We start from the raw sequence: 18,009 nt of genomic DNA on the forward strand, positions 1-18,009 counted from the left end.
AATAAGAATTATATAACATGATCTTATACTCTTAGTAGATAGCTGAAGAGCTTTTTTCCTATGATCTGTCTTATGGATTTTCCATTGCAATTCAGTGGGATATAGGTATTCTTTGAAAATTGTAGCAACAGAATCATGAGACAAGTGCATACCTTCTATACACAGATCCACTGTTTTCAAAGAGGACTCACTGTGCTACTTTCAGTCACTACTCCTTGAAGCAGTGGTCCAGCTCATTGCTCGTCTCTGACGATTCTCTTTCTTCCCTCTGGGATACTTATCTCATGAAACGACCCACATAGATGACAGTTTTAACCAAGCCCTAAATAGGAAAGACATTCCTCCCAATATATCCTGCCTGACCTTCTGAAAGAGAGGACAGAAGCAATCTAGACATCCATTATCTAGTTTTCAATTCAGAATACACCTTTTCTGACTGTAGCATGGCTTGAAAGAAATGAGTTCTCCACATTTCAGTCATCTGTTTTTCCTGTTGTGATGAAATGCCAATAGTATTCCATAGGCTACTCTACTGGCAATGAGATCGTTGTATTGATTAAGCAACTCCTCCTTATCTAAGACTATCTGATTGTGATGACATGAAAAAGTTGACTAGCAGAAAAAGAATGCCAAAAGCTTAATGTAGCATCTACAGTACATCCCAGTGCTGATGAATAACTGTTGCTCTTTATTCACAGTTAAAACTACCCTTGGTATTCTGTATATGAAAACTTCTGTCTGTACTGTCACCGGAATCAGATGAGACTTATTTGCAAGGAAAAAATCTACAACTCCCCTTATAAATCCTTTAGGAAACATGAGAGCAATGGTCAAGATCTATAATCTAGCCAAGGTCTCAGCTCTCATTTAGGGGTAGCCATGGATAAGTTACTCTTTTCCTACTCTTTCATTACAATTAAAAGTCCTTCTGTATCATATTTTAATGGAGTAGCAAGCCAGAAAGATTTACAGTACAATATTCTGTTTGTATTTTGTGCTTGCTAGGCTAGAAGGAGTTTTTAGCAACAATACTCAAAAGTTAGTGCTCAAAAATGATTTTATCAAACTTCATATCAGAAAGTAAGCTAGTATTCAATACTGGAAGTGTTGAATGAATATGCACCGAATTTTGGTATATATAACCTTTGTTCACAAGAATTTTTCTTGTCAGTGGAGAACAGGTGCAGTGAGGTAAACTGTGGTATTAGAAATCTTGACATGTATGTCAAAACTGGGTTTCTCTTCATGTGTGAAGGTGTTCCACAGATTAAAGAAAAATACAGTAGAAGAAAAAGCAAGATTAGAATCTTGGTGTTAAATTTGACAAATGGATAAAGGCCTGACACTCTGGAAAATCAGCAGCTGCAGCTACCTACCTTCTTAGGAGACTGTAATCTGTGTGCTTGGGATGCCAACCCATAATTGTAAATCATAAAATTTCCACCTAAATTACCATTAAAGATTGAATTTTTAGTATTGTTTCTGAGTTTTACATATGACAACTGCAACTGTTCATCTGTATTTTGATTGTTTCTAATGTTACTATTACATAGGATATAAGACCTAGGAAATCTTAATTCTCTGTAGTTCTGCACTAGGTCTTCTTATTGATACAATTCACTACTCATTACCAGTCATAACTTTTAGCTCAGATTAGCAGAAAAACAGGTTTGGAGGTTTTTTTTAGTATGCAAAAAAAAAAAAAAAAAAAAAAAAAGTAGTGGTTGTTTTTTGCAGAAGACCTTTGTATTTTGTGTTGCAACTAAACATGATCACATTTGAATTCACAGAATTCCTTTAAAATGTTTACTTGTCAAGTTTCTTCTGCCAAGTGCAGGGCTGCTTAATTCTAGAATCCTTATAGAAAATAACACTTCTGGTGGGTTATGGATAAGTTGTGATCTCCATCATAGTCAAGTCATCAGAAATGCTTATAGAGAAAAGATCTTCATTTGTGCTAGGAAAAAAGCCATTAGGAAATGAGCCATTAGAGATGAAACATTATTTATTAGTAGCATACTGTATCAGATTTGGTGTCCATGTGACATTCACTCTCAGTGTCTATAGAGTGAGTGGCATTATTTGATCTGCTTTTGAATTTCAAGTCATGGGATCTCAGTAATAATAATGGAACAATGAAGAGCTACTAGCCTTGTAACGCGGATGGCTTGCCTTCCCCTTTCACTGCATATGGAAGTAGGACCTATGATTTTGTGCATTGTAAGATCTCCCCAGGAAAGAGCTCCGTCTTCAGCCCAATGTGCTTTGTAGAGTCTAACATTTATTTACCTTAGACCTATGAAGTTTGTCTTCTGGGACTGACTGGAGCCAGCCAGACTATTCTTCAACCACAGTTGCCAGGTTATGTAGTGACCTATACATTAGCCCAAGCTGAGTTCTGAGTGATCCAGATTAAGGCTATAATTTGTTGATGGTGTTTGAATGTGACTGCATTTGTATACGACTTTGACTTCCTCCTTCTTGTCTAAAGGATACATGTCCCCTTTTTTTTTATTATTATTTTTCTAAATACGTGGGCTTTACTCTTCAGACCTCTCACTTCCTATAATGCCTGATTTTCCTACTGTGTATTGAGAAGTGCTATGACTGGAAGTGGATTTATGGTAGAAGATGCCTTGGAGCCGATATACGCAGTTCTTCACAGTATTTCAATATAAGCAGTTTTTCACAACATTTCAACAGTTTGACTGTTTTCATATGAGGATGGGTTTTTTTGTGTTTGAATCTTCTAAAGCACATTGCATGTGTTTTTTGTTTGTTGTGAAGAAAGAGAAGCTACTTCTGATTCTTATTCTGATGGGAAGGCCATCTCTGAGGATGCCCTCTGAATTCCATGTAGCAGAGTAAACCTACAAAAGCCACAGTATTAAAAGAGAGATGTGAAATATATTTTCAGAGCTCTCCCAGCTTTTAAAAAGAGACTTCCATGCTGCTGAATCCACAAAACTGTTCTCTTATGAATCTTGTGCTTGAGATCCAGAATGAGCTCTTTATTCAACCTTTCCTTATTTCCCCTATCCTTTTGTATCTTCACAAAACTTGTAAAAGCTTGATAGCTTGAAGATGTTAATTGCACTATAAAAATTGTTTTAAATTGGTAATTGTGCTCAAGCTTAGTAGGGGAGACTGAAGGATGCACACACAAATGCATATATGTGTATATATCATACCCACATCCTCCTCTCCTCCCTTCTTGCTTCCCTCTCATAATGTCATCACAGACACCTAATTTTCCTTAAGAAACCAACATTAAAAATTTCACTGACTTACACCAATGAATCTGTATGACTTTTGGGAATCATTCTTGATTTATATCTGTCTGAGAGTTAATTAAGCTCTGAGCCTTAATGAGATCATTTAGGTACAGACCTTGCAAGGACTTATCAGGTGGCTTTGTACAGGTGAGCAGTTCCAGTGAACTGACTGGGATTATTCACCCTTGTAAATTTTTGCAGAATCAGGTTTTTAGTTATAATTTCAAACTTTGACTGGTCTTTCAAGCTTTGAAGAGAATCTGAATCATTCAAATGTGTTTAATACAGGAAAGAAGATTAGTAACTATAACAGTATTGTCATGGCTGTAGTGAATTAATTTATATGACTACAGTCACAATAACTTCTGATTCAGGGCTATAAACTTAAGTTTTGTGATAGTACACAGTGTAGAAGAATGCAGCATATCTGATCAGATATATATTAAAACAACAGAATTGTAATGCTTGATACAATACTTCTATTGCGTGTTCCATGATGATATTGTCAGCGTTAAATATAAGGTGGCCTTACCAAAAAAAAAAAAAAAAAAGCAGTGAGTTTGAAAAACAGGGAGAACATCTTGTTTCAGACAAATGGGAAAGTTGCTGCAACAATGAATGTCACTATAAAAGAAAAAGAGAACTTGAGGACAAGGAAAAGAAAGATGTAGCAGTCATAAGAGACATACAGAAGAAGAGAGGATGATAATTTATGTAAAAGGAAAGCGCAACGTGATGTTTATTTCTGTAGTCCCGGGGCCGCTGGGAGCGGAGCGGTGGGCGGTGCCGGCTGCTGCTGCTGCTCTCCAAGGTCCTGAACAGGGAGGAACCGCGAGCTGGAACAGAGGAGGCTCGAAAGGAGGAGTCGTTTCAGTAGGAAACCTGAAGTGAATGAGACCAAAATTACTGGAGAAATTTAAATAGGAAATTAAACTGTTTATAGGAAGACACAACATGCAGTAATTTTATTTTATTATTTATTTATTGGAGTTGCGATTGTGTTTTGTACATCTTGCAATTCTACTATGGTTCTTACAGGGAATATGTATATGTGTGGTTTTGCATGCTCATGCACAATATTTAGAAAAGAGTTTGATGTGTTCTGCTGACACAAACTTCCCATTGTTGCATTCCTTGTGCATTAGATCTAATCAGTGATATGCTTCCATTCTGCTTTTCATACTGAGCTAATTCCCTCTTCCAGTGGGCAAGCACACTGCAGAGTTTTTCATTTACTTGTCATGGTGAGATCAGGAAATCTATTGTTAATTATTATGGTTTCAATTCCCAACTCAGCTGCCTATGTCAGATGTGCCATTGTGTGTGTGTTTGACTATTAATGACTAGATGGAATATTACTATGTACACTATGAATACAAGGCTTTTTTTAGGCAAACTCCTCTAGAAAGAAAAAATCAAAATGGTACCAGAAATTCTGACAGACTCTTACACAACCACGCAATAAATTATTTAAATACAAAATTGAACATATCAGTTTTATGTGTGCATATAGGAAATAAGTTATCTAATTCTTCAGATTGTTTTAAAATGTACATAATATGCAAAGAGATGTCTTTTAAAATAGCATATGAATACAAAGGTGGATACTATTAATAATAATAATAGCACATTTTTATTAACTGGAAAATATTACCACACATAGATAAAAAGCTGAAAATGCGACGAGAAGGATGAAGTAAAATAATTAAAATAATATCTGATCCATCAAGTGTCTATTGTACCCCATACTTACAAAGAGATACAATTTATATATATAGAGAGAGAGAGAGAGTAATTTCATTATGGGTTTTGTTAGTAGGAGCTACTGAGTCAAACAAACAAAAAATCCAGAATTTCAGTTTAAACTCCTAGCCTGTAGACATCTCAATGAGTTCCCCACATCGGGAGTTTTAGAGTGGAAGAGCAATAACATGGAAAATGTTTACATCCTCTTCCCATATGACATGGGGGGAAAAAGAAAGAAAAAAAAAAAAAAAAGAAAAAAGAAAGAATGTGTATTAATTTGCAATTGATGGGTCTCTCCAGAAAAATCACATTTTAAATTTAAAATCAGCCACTTCTCAGTAAAATGTTTGTTGGCTTCAATGGAAAATTATTGTCTTTGGTAAGTAACCATAAGAGTTACAACAGTGAATGTGCTACCATTCTGTAACTACCAAACTGTGGAATTGCACTATTTGTGCAAATAGTATAGGACTTCCATTGTCTTTTGGAAATGTACTACAGCATCCCCATATAAACATAGCTCATTTTAAATGAGGTACATTAATAAAGTGTATACAAAGTGTATACAAAGTACTAAAATGGGTTTGGCAATCTTTTGTAAGTTATTTTATTATCCCATTAAGTACATAAATAAATAGCATTTTTAATAATGATGATGAATGGAAATATAATAGATAAATAGACTTCATGCTTAACAATTTGGGGTTTTTTATTTTGTTATTAGCATGATATTAATTCAAAATTTGTAATTAAGATTTTGAGAACTGTTTTAAATGGAGTTTGTATCATATATAAGTACTAGTGAGTGCTGAGCAAACATGCAGATGATCAAAGATATAACTTGGGAGCACAGTGCAGTAATACTAGTGTAAGAAGGCTCAGTCAAGAGCCTTGTTATTTTATAATACTACATGTATCCCTCCTGCAAATTTAAATTTTCTTATTCTTTCTGTTTCATTACTACTAGTGGTAGCATCAGTATTGCCCACAGGATTAAGGAATGTTTGCCAATATGTAATTTAGCTCTTCTTATATCAGGGTGAAATAATATGGGAGTAAACACAGTCTTATCATTATTAATGCTGACATAACCACAGTGATTTTTCAAATTTACACCTTAGTTGTCCTTTACAGGTCAGGAAATTATTTTTCTTCATGAAAAAGTTTATAAATCAGAGGAAAGAACAAACATACAAAAATGTCAAATATAATTTATGTAAAAGGAGAATTGAAAAATGTTTTGGCCGATTTTAATGGATTTAGTCCATTGTTTTGCAACATACTAAGTGCTTTTAACAAAAGCATTTGTTGTCTTCACCGTTTCAGATCTTAAATCAGATAAAAGAGGACTAGGAAGCAGTCAGAAAGATAGGTTAAGCGATTTTTTTATTTAATTGTTTCACATATCTTAAACAGCTGATATATAGGGACATTCATTCCAAACTATTCTATCTATTTTCTCATATGAACAAACTAAAATATATATTTTTTTCCCCTTGGACAAAGGATAGTTTTGCATATTCATAAAATGGTATCTTTTCCCAGTTCTAGGGAGGGAGACTATCAACACATGGACAAAGTCACAGATGCAGAAGGACATTCCAGAACTAGCTTTAAATAAAGTAGGTTACGTGCTGTAAACACAGACCAGGCAGAGCTTTAATTTTTGCTGGCAGTGCCACAACAGTTGTGTGATTATGATGCTGTTTAATAAAGAGTATGACATCTTTGTACAATACTTATTCTCTGGGAAGAAAGAGAACAGGTCCTGTAATAAGAGAAGTGTGCAGAGTCAATCAAGTGCCACTGGAAGAAGAGGTCCACACTGTGAATATACCAGTAATTGATGTCTTGTGGCTACCCCCATTGTAACCCAATTAAACTTTATTGAATTCCAACAGGGGAAAGCGGTAGGGGCGCAGATCCTCACTGCCATGCTACCATAGGCCATCCTACTTACAGACACTGGAAACCAATTAAAAACTTATCCAAAATAGGATGCTTAATGAACACACTGTCTGGAGAGGACTATAATTATCTTCTCCTTCTCATTGTGGACCTGTACAGGCAGTACAATCTCAGGGAGAAACAGTTGAACTATCCCAAGAAAGTTAAATTAATATCCTCCAAAAAATAAACAGACATTTTAATGTTTTTTTTCTTCCATCACTACCCACCTGTTTCCAGCAAAGTTATTAAGACTACTGTGCCTAGCAGTTAGATGGAAGACATTCAGTCTTCTCTGAAATACACACCTCAGAAGTGGCTGGCAAATGAGCTGGCAATAATTTTTTAAACAGTTTGGCTGAAAGTTACACATTCCATCCCCCAAACCCTCTACAAATTGAATGGTATTGAATTGAATTGAACCCTGTGAAGATTTTGTACAAGGGAATGACTTTTCCATTTCATGGATGGAATGCGATGCGTATGTAAAGATTAACAGCAGCCCTGAAGACAGTTTAGATACAAAAGTCAGTTATTTATTTATTTATTTTAACTGTATTGTGTTACTCTGAGAGATACATCCTATTTTCCTTTTTTGAGACTGATAGGAATTACCCAGAGCAGTGATCATGCACACGCGTGTACACACGTGTACATATGTGTATATATGGCAAAGTAAAGAATAAAACCTTTCTCTTCGGTCTGGGTCAGCAAAACATTTATCCTGGCTCTAGATTCTAACCAGGATATTGGTATTGAATTCCTGCTTCACAAAAAGAGCTATGAGATATTTCAGTGGCTACATGCAGCCTAAACCCTCATTTTTATATTGTTAAGAGGTTTCCTGTAGCACAGTATTCTGAAGCAGCAAATGAGGGTCTGCTGCTGACGTCAGTGTTGAATGGTATCTATCCATTCAATTTCCATTTTGTTCAAGCAGTTTCTTTACTAGTGTCCAAAAGCTGATGTCACTCCTGTATCACTCCCATAAGGAAAAAAACAGCATGGACATTCTAGCAGGCTGGATGCTGAATTTCATCCTCACTCTCAAAGGAATTTTGTTTCTTCTATTTTTATCTTTCACCTGTTTTTTGAAGGAGGGAAAGTTTCCATAATCTCTTCCTGTGGCTTCCCATAATTTGACAAGAAAATGCCAGGAGCTCCAAAGGATATTTGTATTAACCTTGCTCATCATCTCTCAGTTCTTTATGTCTGTTTTAAAGTCAAAGATAATGACTAATTCATTCCACAGATAGACCTGCATTATATGCTATCTCTAGCACGGGTCACAGCCCACACATGTCAAATGGCTTATTTATAATGTCACTGGAATAGGAGCACATCTCTACCTCAGCCTTCTTTCTCTTTCCTCTTGGCAATCATTCTCCTATAAACACAAAGGACTGTAGGTACATCCAAAAACCAAACCAAATCTATCCCAAAATTGCTAACCTTAGTGATTATAACATACAGTATTTTTGAAGGTGCAAGATACTTAAAATCCTGCCAGTGCTAATTTTGTAGTGGTTTTCTCCGTTGTATAAATTACATGTGTAACTTGTATGCACTTGGATATTTTCACTCATCGGTAATATTAATATAAAGGACCTAAAGTTAATGGTGTTTTATCTCCTTTAGCATTACTTTTGAAACACAGACTTGCAAATTCTACATCTGAAGAGTAATGGAAAAGGAAAGCACTCATGCCTGTTTGCCACGCAATTTCAAATAGACTTCATAAATACACTCACATGACATATCCTTTTTCCTACTGGTTGGACATAGTTTCATTTTTAAGCATATACCTTTTAACTTGCATATAAACGAACTACAAAAAAATGCAACCTAGTTCTATGGCTTCTTTTAGGAATAAATCTGGCCTTAAGACTGATATGCATTATAAATAAAATAGGGGGGTTTATTGTTATTTTATGTTGATATATGCATGGTTTTGCTGTTTTGAAATTAACATTGCAAATATTGAGACTATTTCTATGACAAAGTAGACCATTAATTTATTTTCGTCATGCCTCAATGATTTGGTTATGTATGTGTTGTTGTTCAAATTAAAGCTCTAATTTTTTAAAAGGTATAATTTTAAAATAGTGATCCTGCCGGGAAATTTTCAGATTCCTCTCAAAGGATTACAGGTGATAAACTTAATGATTAGAAATACTGTATTTACCTCTTGAGTAAATTATCAGTTTGTGCAGTTTTTTATTTTGATAAGTATTACTGCACGCAGTTTCTAAACCATGATTGTTATCTGCATGGTTGAGACAGGTTTTCATCCATATTTATTATATGGGTTTGGTTGATTATGTATACATGTCTGTATATATATATCTATATCTATGTATCTACGTGTATGTATACATATAGCCTTTAGATGGAAGATCATAATCCAATTTCTCCCAGTGGATTAGGCCTGTACTTATTTACTACATCAACACGTAAATTCAGGATGTTGTGTTCCTGTCAATTTGTATGGAAGCCCAGGTTTTTTAAGAGGCTTTATGGGAAGTCTAAAATCATTGCTTTATTTCTTAGAAATTAAATGGCTGTCTTCTGAGAGTCATAAACCATATTTAGCACTAGATGGGTGACCACAGCATTTTGTTGTTGAAAATCTGTAGTGTACTCTGTTTTGCTAAACTGAACATTTTTGGGAGCTGTAATAAGTATGCATAAGATATAACCATCTTGCTCATCAAGAAACTCATCACATTCAATGAGAGTCCTAGGCACAGAGTGACACAACTGCATGCTAGTAGTTGACTTCAGGTTGGAAATTTTGTCAAGCAGCCCCATGATTTACATAGTATTGTAACTACTCTAAGTGGTTGGCAGGATAACGGTGTCTATTTGCCTTTTCAGCAATGATAGTTTAGACCTATATCTTTAGTAAAACCAAGTTTTATATTGACTTTATAGCAATAAAAAACTGTTGCTGATATCTAAATTAGAAAATACCAGTATGTATGCAATTCTGTGTTATGAATTCTGAAGTAATTAATGTAAGAAATGTCATTTGGCTGTCCCTGCTAGCTTCTTCTGATTATTTTCTCAGATGATTCTCTTCTATTTGACCCATTCTAGCCAATATATATCATTACCCATCTTTCACTATTGTGCGTCAGGAGGATGAAGGGAAAAAAATAATAGAGTAACTACATGTGGATATAGAGAGTTCCAAAAAACTGCAGAATTCCACTTAAATCCAGAAACTTAGATGATTGAGGTGGAATAGTCTGTTTCTTCTGGCTTCTGTTGGCTCCTATGGTCTTCATTGTTGGGATCATCATAAAGGTGTTCAAGTGTTAAGTGTACAAGGCATTAAATATTTTTCTACAAGGATGTGCTTACCTTGGCATGACAAGAGTCCCATTTCTGAAATTTTTTCAGCATATAATTAAATGTAATATAGCACAAGCAAAACTCCAGTGATTTTTTTTTTTTTTTTTGGTCCCTAGGAAGACCCTAGTTTGAAAGAACTTCATATATTACAGTTATAGGAATTTCACCAGCCCCTTGGAGTCAGTATTGGCTTCTGCCAAAAGCTCATGGACTATGGTGGAAACTTTGGCTCTGGTAGGAATGAAGCACTCCTACTAGCATCACTAACAAGGATGTGTCAGAGTTGAAAACCCTGAATGTCTGAAAGTCAGAGAAAGGTAAAGAGAGTTGGTAGTATGGATGTCATAGAGGTTGCCTAGTAATATGGTGCAGATAATCCATGATATCTTGTATAGCTCTTTTTCTCTGATATCCTAAAACAAATTCAGGTTGCTCCTTTGTGTGCTTATCAAGAGAATTGCCCTGCATCATAAGAGTGATAGCATGGAAAGCAAAAAGTGGAAATTTGCATTCTGTGTATAGTGCCAGAGGGACTGAAATGTGGTCTGTAAATAGATCTGCAGTTAATATGAGATGGATAAATGGTTATTTATGATATTGTTGAAAATATTGGGAAGCACTAGAAGTGCCTGTGCTGAGTGATGGACAGATGAGTAAGATTTCTGACTTTAACCTGAGTCTTTTAAGAATATGGTCATAGGAGGGTGGGTTTAGATTTATTCTGGCATAGGTGATATATTACATCTACGCATTTAAAGTTTCTCAGAAATACTAATTAAATACCTACTTTACCCTTAGTGCCTATTTTTGCAAATGTTTCTTATGTTGGGTGAAATTCTGGTCTCATTAAATATGATAGAAAATGGTGTTAAAAATTCAGTATTTTATTAAGACTTACAGTCTTTGTTTCTTATAATCTTTACTTACAACATAGTTTGCAAGTAAATCTAACTTTTGCAAAAATATTTGGGTATTTCTGAAAACTTGGCAATAACTAGGACTCTCACAGAATCTGGGGCTACAGTTTCATTCTTTCAGTCTTTTAGAGTCTAAGCTCCAAAGCCCTGCACAGTATGGTAGCTTTAATCAGGGTAATCCCAGGGAACGAGGCCATTGGATAAGCTACAATTCTGAAAGTCAGGTTTACATGTAATGGCCCTTATGTCAATGATATTTTGAATTACAATGCAATAATGTGAATAAAGAACTAATAATTGTTTTCAGTTGGGTATGGTCCATTTGCTGTTGAGATACTAAATATGACTTCAGCATAAATATTTAAAGATCGTGTTGTAAAAAAAATACAGTTGGAGAGCTGTAAAGGGACTTACAGAACCAGCATAGCATCTATGAAAATATGAAAAATAATTACATTTGTTTAGGAATAAGACCCTACTTTTAAATATTTAGGAGTGTCATGGTATACAAACTATGTGTGATTATTACCACTGAAAAGTTTAATTACATAGCTTTCCACTGTGCCTGCTTTTGTGGATTGCTAGAGGAGAACTGGAAAGCAGAAGAATGCCTAATGATCTCCTCAGAGCTATATTTTTCTCCCTGCTTTGTGATGTAAATGGCCAGTTTGAAACCCACCACGGCTTCATGCGCTCCATCCCCGAGCATCCTTGCTGTTTTTACCAGGAAGATCACCTGACCGCCACCTAAAGCTGCCCCTTTTACTGGAAGATCTCGGCAGGCGCTGGGCAGGGCTGGGGCCGGTGGCGGCCGCCGGGGGCTGGCGGGGGGGGACGCGGCGGAGCCGAGCGCTCGGCGGCCGCCGGGGGTGGGGACGGGAGCGGGAGCGGGAACGCCGGGAGCGCCGGGAGCGCCGCTGCTTCAGCCCCGGAGAGGAGGGAAAACAAAAGAGCTCAGCTGCAGTTTTGTGTTGCTGTGTCTGGCTTAAGCAGAAGATTCTAGACATTCGTGCCGAAAAATCAAAGCGCAGCTGAGACTACCTCTACCGGGAAGATATTTTCTGCCCCCAGAATGGGCTGGATCAGTACAGGTGGTTTGCAGATCATGCGAAGACAGACGGGCTGAGAGCCATGGAAAGGTGGGATAAGACTCTGCCTCTCTTTCTTGCCTTTTCCCCCCCCGCTCTCTCTCTTGATTTGTAAGCAGTATAGCTGGGACCTGACATGGGGTCAGGGAAAGAGATTAGATGGGGTTTAATTCCACAAACCAAAATCAAAATTAGAGGCACTGCTGTGTTCAGCCAGATGTTGAATCCAAACTTGGGCTGAGTCGGACTTGCTTTGCGCGATTCTTGTGTTGCTTTTGATGTTGTCTTTGTTTAGAATAGTTCCTGTATGAAACACCATGCTTTCAGACGAACTGCATGCTCCTTTCACAAATTGTCAGATGATTGTTCCGAAGCTGTTAGGATTTTGCCGGGGAAACTGCAAATGAAGGCTTTGATTATGATGTTTATGGAAATAAAAAGAGCTGTTGACTTTGAATTTCTTGTGATGCGGGCATGGCTAGAAGTTGAGCTGTGGTTGTTGTTGTACATTGTCTGAATCCTAACAATGGGCAGTCCAAGTAGAGCAAGTTTGAATGGTGTTTCTTCAGCAATTCCAACGGCATTTCACTCTTAAGATCTTTGGTTTTTCACTGAAGGCAAGGAATGTGATTATTTTTATTTTCTTTTTTAAATTGAGGAAAAAGCCAACAGGATTTTTAACAATATTGAAAGAAGCAAATGAACATTTCTGTTTGAATGGTTGTTGTTAACACAAGCATGCCTAAACATCTAAAACAAATCCCAGCAATTTCTCATTCCTCTTGCTGGGCAGATGCATTTCTTTTGTTCCTGAAAATTTTTCCCTGCATTTTTAGAACAAAAGGCATTTGCCTTTTTTTTTTTTTTTTAATGGCAGCAAGAGAGTTATGTACAAATTAGTGATTTTGTACAGGTTAATGCTCTGCTTCATTCTGAAGCAAACTGCCTTAAGGTATTAGGAGGAAAGGGAGTGAGCAAACAGGGGGAAGGCTTGACTGACCTCCAAGAAATACTGAATTCAGATGGATTTAAATCATACAGAGAAGCATACATTTATCTGTAGCTGGATTTCAGCTCCATGTCATGCAAAATCTGCAGACCATAGCAGGGAGATTCTTAGCAACCAATAAATCAGATTTGTAATGGGCCTTTAAAATTTCTCTGTGAGGGGTGACTGCCTGGGTCCCCTTTGGCCAAATTAAGATGCAATCTGACAGTACAGTAGCATCTGTGTGCTGACATTTTCTCGTGAACCTAGTGAAAAATGGCTCCATATCTCTTCTTCAGTCCCCAAAAGACAGTTTCTGAATAGCCATGCATTTTTCTCCTGTATTGTTGTTTGTTTTAATCACCATTCTCTCTGATAATGTCTGACTGGCTTGTTTTGCTTTGCTTGCTTTGACTGTTTGACTAGCTGAGGGGCTGTAGTGGGCAGTGGTTTTTTTACCTGAAATCAGAACCTCATGCCAGTACTACTGCTCACCCAAAAAGAGAAAAAAATTTTTTTTGCAAATAAGTTGTATAAATACTGATAATGAAACAGCTTCTGCCTGTACTGCTGGAATTAGGTAAGTGGGTTGAAAAACATGTGTCTTAGATAATGTGCCACCCACGATACAGGTAAAAAAGAAATGCCAGCCAGTAGTGAGTGCAACTAACAGGTAAAACTGAAAATCCTGAGGAATTTCAGTCCAGAAGTGTAGCTATCGGTACAAGTGTTTGTTTACCCAAGGGAGAAGTTCATGTTCAGATACTACAAGACCTAGTGGGGAAGGAGGAGGGAGGAAGTCACTCCTTTAACTGTACTACAAGTGTGCTTGTTGGAAAGAGCCTCGCGTGGAATGGCCGTTGAGTCTGACACCGCAGCTCGACTTTACGGTTCCTCAGCAGAACTTGTAGCGCGGGGTGGGAGAAGCCTCTGTCTGTGCAAGTGTGGGGAGAGTGCAGGGGAGTGAGGAAGGGGACCATGTTTCTCCGTAGTGACCTGTGCCAGGAGATTCGTGGAGTGGCAGGGATGCCCGCTCTGGTGGAAACCACTTCTTTAAATGTTCCCTGAGATAAGGTGGCTCCATAGCACAAAAGTAGGGCAAGTAGGAGCCAGAAGGATGACTGTGAGAAGTTGTGAGTAGTATGGACCCTCTGTAGAAAGTGTGGCCAGTGTTATTTTTGTGACTACTTAATAGTGCCTATAGAGGCTTTTAAAGAGTCACTGTATTTACTAGAGTCCTGTACTTTTTCTCCAATTTAAGGTAATAGTTTCTCTGTATTACAAATAGGATTTTCAGCAAGAAAAGAATGACTTTAAAAGCTTCCCTTACAGAAAACAAATGGCATAAATATTATGCCATTTACCCATTGCAAGAGGCATTACATTTTAGTCAGTGTTTAGAAAGCATGTTGTGTGGAGTACTTTTGAGAACCCCAAATGTTACTTGCCAGACTTGTTACAGCCTTTTTAGATTGATTTTCGTAGACCTAAATGCTTGGAATTATGGTATAAGATTCCACTACTGCTGGAGAGGAGCAAAAATGGAACTTCAATACTGCATGCAAATCCCATTACTGCTTTTCTACAGGTAGATAATTTGACAGTAGTAAACATTTTGCTTCATGGAAAGTGACACAATTGCACTGTGGGAATGTGAAAAAGAAAACAAACATCTTGCAAACCATCAGACAGGCAGCAATGTCAACGAGAGATAAATAGAGTTAAAATGCTTTGAGTGACAGAAAGGTTCCAGGTGCCTAATTCACATTGACCGTAGTTATAAAACAAGGGAATGCAGCTGCAGTTTTAGAAGCTAAACCAAATCAGGCTGATTTCCAGATGTGTATGTACATAATCAGAAAGAATGGGAGTCTAATACTGAACATGAACAAATTAGATTTCAGAACTTAAGTGGACACATTTAGAGAAACTGGATTGAAGATTCACCACAGGCAGAAAAGTTTCTAGAAGAAATTAAATGAGCAAACTTAACCCAAATGAAACACACACATCTAGCTAGTAGCATTGTCTATTGATTATGTGATTATTAAGTACAATACCGTTTAAAGTGGGCTTTAAAATGTGAAAATCTGATTTAAGAACTGAAGAAAGACTTTTGATATTTATTCTCATTACAAAATGAAAACTGCCCAGGGACTTTGCTGGCAAATATATATTTTGTCAGGGTGCAGCACTGACACAGTGGACCTCTGTAGAGGAGGAGGGAAAAACAAAGATAGAAATAAAATGGTGGCGCTTTGAAAATTTCTCACCATCACTTTCTACAAGCTGTGTAAATACATCCTATGTTTAAACATAAAGGTCAGGATTGTCTTCTTGTTGTGATGTAAATAAAAATAACAAGAATTAAATAGATTAATGTATACTAACATTTAAAAAGATCCAGACCCAGAGTATTGAAGTCTGAGAAAATTATATTTACATTGAAGCAGTCCAAGTAGCGATTGTCAGTGTTCCAGCTGACAGACTCAGCAAACAGCCCACCTATTTCCCATTTCAGCAGCAAATGCCTGTACAGAAACCATCATGCTCTCACTGCAAAATAAGCTTAAGAACATTAAAGACCATATAGTATTCCCAGTTGCCCTAATGCAACCAGTTTAAATCAAGTTTGTTGTAAATTATATCACTATAACAGAGCTGGTTGTAGCCCATAGAGTCAAGAAAAGAGTATGGTCAGCAGAATTTACTTTTTTCTTTTTTTTTTTTTTTTTAAATAAGAACATCCCAGCTGTTCCTCTGTCATTTCTTCCACAAGTATATATCACATTCCAGATCCATGTGTCTTCATTTCTAGCACTGGATAATAATTTCAGACACAGATCTATTTCTTGTCACTGTTGTGACAGTTTTCTTGACTATATTGTACCATAGGATAAAGTAGAAGAATTTCTGTGGTGACCTTTGGTGTTTATATACAGAGCATACCCGTGTGTTAGTGACTGCCCATTATTTTTTAGAAAATGAAACATCAGCAGTAGGGTTAGCTGAAAACTGTGCTGTCTGGATTTGCTCTTTCTCTGAGCATGGAAGGTTAGGTTTACTTTTTCAGCTGAAGAAAGAAAGCCACTCTAATCTGGAAAGATGCAAGACATTTTCCCTGTCACCCTTCTAATTTCTTTGTTTTTCTTCTCTCATCATTTTTCCCTTACCCTCCACAAACTTTTTTATTTATGTCAATCTTCTTTGATTTGACCTTGCCAACCATCTATGACTTTCCCCTCCTGCCCCAGCTCCATGTTCTGGGACAGTGAGAAATACTTCCTGCTACTTGACATTTCTTTGGTCCAGGCGACGTCAGAATTTGATGCTGGGGAAGTAGGTTGTACAGAGGTGCATATCAAGATGCCTACAGAATGAGATAGTCTTGATCTCATTAGTCTCCCTACTACAGAAAGGAAATTGTTTTTCATTCCAACGTTAGTGAAATCTACCGTAAAGAACTTGGCCAACATTCCCATGGTTAAAACTGCTGAAGGAAGCAGTGAGAGCTGCTTTCTCAGGACGTTTTGATCATCTGAATCTGTGTCCTGAATACCTATATCATATGAACAGTTCTAAAGGAGACTGGGTTTTAGGGCTCAGCTCTGCCTCTGATGAAATTGGTGATAAGTTTCACTCTAGAGATGAGACAAGAACATTTAGTAGAGAAAAGAAAACTGATCTTGCAGAGGGGCTCAGGTTAAATATGTTTTAGCACCTTCCTGGCAAAGAAAACAAGCAAGTAGGATTGACAGGGAGTGATCACTGAACCTCTAAACACTCTAACTGTTATGCCTTATAAAAATTTGAAACAAACAAACAAACAAACAAAAAAAGGTGCCTGGGAAAAATTCTTTAATCTGAAGGTATTAGGAGTTAAGTCTTTGCAGCCATGACAATCGCCATTGACAGTCTCATAACCAATAAGTGATGGAATACAAATGGGCATGGATGTGAGAAGCATTGCAATAGAGAGCACATCACAATAAAAGCTCTCTTTCTCAGTTATCCTTTCCTTTCCATTCAAATAAATAAATTGCAGTGATGTACAGTCTGAAAAATTATTGCAGCTAGAGTGCTTTTCTGATGACAGGGATGACATAAGTTATAAAAGCCTGTCCTAGATAATAGAAAGTAAAGATTGCTGGAAGTTAGTAAAGATTTAGGAACTTTGGGGGTCTGGATTGAGTCAAGCATACTAATTGGATATGGATTGCTTCACTCCTGACTTGGTCATCTGCTGAGAAACCTGCACCGACGGGAGCACAGAGCTATGGCACTCCTGTGCTGGACATGCTTTCTGTCTGACTCCGCTCCCAAGGTCCTGGCTTAAATCTTCAGGAATGCTCATGAGGTTGGCCAAAGTTCTTGGATTGTACCCATCTCTGTGAACCATGACGACAGAATCCATGATGAGTCCAGAAGGTGACAGTGATCGTAGTGAAATGGTGAGCAGAACCTCTTCAGGGACAGGACCTTCAGGGCAGAGTTCCCTTTTGTCCAAGGATTTTTCACCTTCATAGTCAGCTTTTTGACAGGAACTCCAAAAGGTAACTTGGCATCAGCCTGTAATGCTATGCAGTCAGATACAATCCAGCATTTTGTATTTTAGCAATGCTGTAATCTAACACATAACCTAAAGAGGAGTGAGAAACAGTGCCTTTCTCTCTAGTTAAGGTTCCCCATTA

At 37.2% G+C, this 18,009-nt stretch overlaps 1 protein-coding gene across 10 annotated transcripts in view; it reads left to right on the forward strand.

Moving 5' to 3' along the window:
- Positions 1-18,009, forward strand: part of MAGI2 (membrane associated guanylate kinase, WW and PDZ domain containing 2) — a 763,738-nt gene that overhangs the window by 348,728 nt on the left and 397,001 nt on the right. The window contains exon 1 of one of the 10 annotated variants that reach the window (XM_074869883.1): positions 12,188-12,381. The exons of the other annotated variants lie outside the window; for them this stretch is intronic. The gene's annotated coding sequence lies outside the window, so the exon portion shown is untranslated. Of the gene's footprint in view, positions 1-12,187; positions 12,382-18,009 lie in introns of those variants that run through there. 10 annotated transcript variants of the gene reach the window in all.

Source organism: Strix uralensis, chromosome 5 (assembly GCF_047716275.1).
Source record: "Strix uralensis isolate ZFMK-TIS-50842 chromosome 5, bStrUra1, whole genome shotgun sequence".
Classification (NCBI taxonomy): domain Eukaryota; kingdom Metazoa; phylum Chordata; class Aves; order Strigiformes; family Strigidae; genus Strix; species Strix uralensis.